The following is a 3,296-nucleotide window of genomic DNA, read 5'->3' as shown; positions in this document are numbered from 1 at the left end:
CCAATACGAATCTTAGGAATTAATTCCATATGAAATTACTAATTTTCCGAATTAAAAATCTGAAATTCATCTAAAACAAAAATCAATAGTGGGGTCCACGTCTCAAATCTAAAAAAAATCACTAAATCCGAACACTCGTTCCAAGCCTAGTCCAACCATACAAAAATTATCAAATTCCGATGTCAAATGGACCTTCAAATCCTAAGTTTTTGTTTTTGAAAAGTTTTACAAAATTTCCAATTTCTTCCATCTAAATCCGAAATAAATGATAAATATAGACATGGAGTTATGAAATATCATCAATAAATTATAATGAACACTTACCCAGTCCGAAGTCATGAAAAACTCCTTCATATCGCCCAAAAACCGAGGTTTTACAACTCAAACAAAAATGGCAAAATGATTGATTTTTTATCCCTTATGTTTCTGTCAATTTTCGCTTCTACGACGAAATGGCCGCATCTGAAAATGCGGCTTATGCGAAGAAGCACTGGCCATCTGAAGCCTTGCATCTGAGGAGGCATTTTCGCTTCTGCAAAATCGCTTCTGCTATGGCAAATGCGCATCTGCGTTGCCTTCCGCTTCTGTGAACGCAATGTCCGCTTCTGCGGACTCGCAGAAGCGTCCAGTTTTCCACTTCTGCGGCTTCTTGCCTAGCTCTTCTGCTTCCACTTCTGTGATGGACTTCACGCTTCTGCGGAGCCGCTTCTACGGCCAAGGCTTCGCAGAAGCGAACACACCAGAAGCAGCAAATTCCAGAATTTGCTTAAGTCCAAAATTTGATCAGATTTCGATTCGAATCACACTCGGGTTACTCGGGACCCCAGTCCGAATATACCAACAAGTTTCGTAATATAATACGGACTTACTTTGGGTCTCAAATCACATCAAACAACGTTGAAATTACAATTCATACCTCGATTCGAACGTTTGAGTTTTAAACTTTTCAATTTACAAAACTCGTGCCGAAACATATTAAACGTATCCGGAATGACTTCAAATTTGGCGCACAAGTCATAAATGACATAACGGAACTATTCCAACTTTTGGAATCGAAATCCGAGCCCGATATCAATAAAAGTTATTTTGTGGTCAAACTTTGAAAGTCTTTAGCCTTTAGATTTCTAGTTTCCGTTAAATGGCGATAATTCGAGCTAGGGACCTTTGAATTTGATTTTGAGCATACGTCCAAGTCCCGAATCATGAAACGAACCTACCGGGGCTGCCAAATACTAATCCGAGTCTGTTTGCCCAAAATATTGACCGAAGTCAACTTAAGTGAGTTTTAAAGCACTATTTCACATTTTAATAAATTTTTCACATAAAAACTTTTCGAAAAAAATTACGGACTGCGTACGCAAGTCGAAGAATGTTGAAAGGTGTTATTCGAGGTCTTCGAACACATAAATGAATATTAAATTTAAAGATGACCTTTCGGGTCATCACATTCTCCACTTCAAAAATAAACGTTCGTCCTCAAACGGAATTAGAAAATTACCTGAGCTGGTGAAAATGTGTGGATATCTACTATGCATGTCCGACTCGGACTCCCAGGTAGGTGCCTCAATTTGTACCCGAACTAAAGGATAACTCTTAGACCTCAATTGTCGTACCTGCCGGGCTAGAATAGCCACCGACTCCTCTTCATAAGTCAAATCTTTGTCCAATTGGACTGAGCTGAAATCTAATACATGGGACGGATTCCCATGGTATTTCCGGGGCATGGATACATGAAACACTGGATGAACTGCTGATAAACTAGGTAGTAGTGCAAGCCTGTAGGCTACTTCATCCACCCTTTCAAGAATTTCAAAGGATCTGATATACCTAGGGCTCAACTTTCCCTTCTTTTCAAATATCTTTACACCTTTCATAGGTGAAACCCGGAGCAATACTCTTTCTCCTACCATGAATGCAACGTCACAAACTTTACGGTCGGCATAACTCCTTTGCCTAAATTGAGTTGTGCGAAGTCGATCCTGAATAACCTTGACCTTATCCAAAACATCCTGTATCAAATCGATACCCAACAACCGAGCCTCTCCCGGTTCAATTGAGCCAGTCGGCGAACGACATCGCCTCCTATATAATGCTTCATATAGATCCATCTAAATGCTCGACTGGTAGCTGTTATCATAGGCAAACTCCGCAAATGGCAAGAACTTATCCCAAGAACCTCCAAAGTCTATAACACAAGCGCGAGGCATATCTTCCAATATCTGAATAGTGTGCGTGGACTGTCCGTCTGTCTGTGGATGAAATGTTGTATTCAGCTCAACCCGCGTGCCTAACTCACATTGTACAGCCCTCCAGAAGTGCGAGGTGAACTGTGTACCTTGATCAGAAATGATAGACACGGGTACACCGTGAAGGCGGACAATCTCGCGGATGTAAATCTCAGCTAACCGCTCTGAAGAATAGGTAACTACTACTGGAAGGACATGTGCTGATTTGGTCAACTTGTCCACAATGACCCATACTGCGTCAAACTTCTTCTGAGTCCGCGGGAGCCAAACAACAAAATCCATAGTGATACGCTCCCATTTCCACTCAGGAATTTCTAATTTCTGAAGCAAACCACTAGGTCTCTGATGCTCATACTTGACTTGCTAACAATTTAAACACTGAGCTACATATGCAACTATATCCTTCTTCATTCTCCTCCACTAATAATGTTGCCGCAAATCTTGATACATTTTGGAGGCACCCGGATGAATAGAATATCGGGAACTGTGGGCCTCTTCAAGAATTAATTCACGAAGCCCATCCACATTAGGAACGCATATACGACCCTGCATCCGCAAAACTCCATCATCTCCCACAGTAACCTGCTTGGCACCACTGTGCCGCACCGTGTCCTTAAGGACAAGCAAATGAGGATCATGATACTGTCGCTCTCTTATACACTCATACAAGGAAGACCGAGCGAATGTGCAACCTTGATTCCGACTAGACTCTGAAACATCTAACCTTACAAACTGATTGGCCAAAGTCTGAACATATGCAGCTAATGGCCTCTCACCAATCGGAATATACGCAAGGCCGCCCATACTCACAACCTTTCTACTCAAAGCATCGGCCACCACATTGGCCATTCCGGGGTGATACAAAATAGTAATATTATAGTCTTTCAACAGCTCCAACCATTTTCTCTGCCTCAAATTGAGATCTTTTTGTTTGAACAGATACTGTAGACTACGATGATCAGTGAATACCTCACACGAGACACCGTAAAGGTAATGTCTCCAAATCTTCAGTGCATGAACAATGGCTGCCAATTCTAAGTCACAAACAGG

This window comes from Nicotiana tomentosiformis, chromosome 6, assembly GCF_000390325.3.
Source record: "Nicotiana tomentosiformis chromosome 6, ASM39032v3, whole genome shotgun sequence".
Taxonomy (NCBI): domain Eukaryota; kingdom Viridiplantae; phylum Streptophyta; class Magnoliopsida; order Solanales; family Solanaceae; genus Nicotiana; species Nicotiana tomentosiformis.
Note: the sequence above shows the minus strand (reverse complement) of the source record.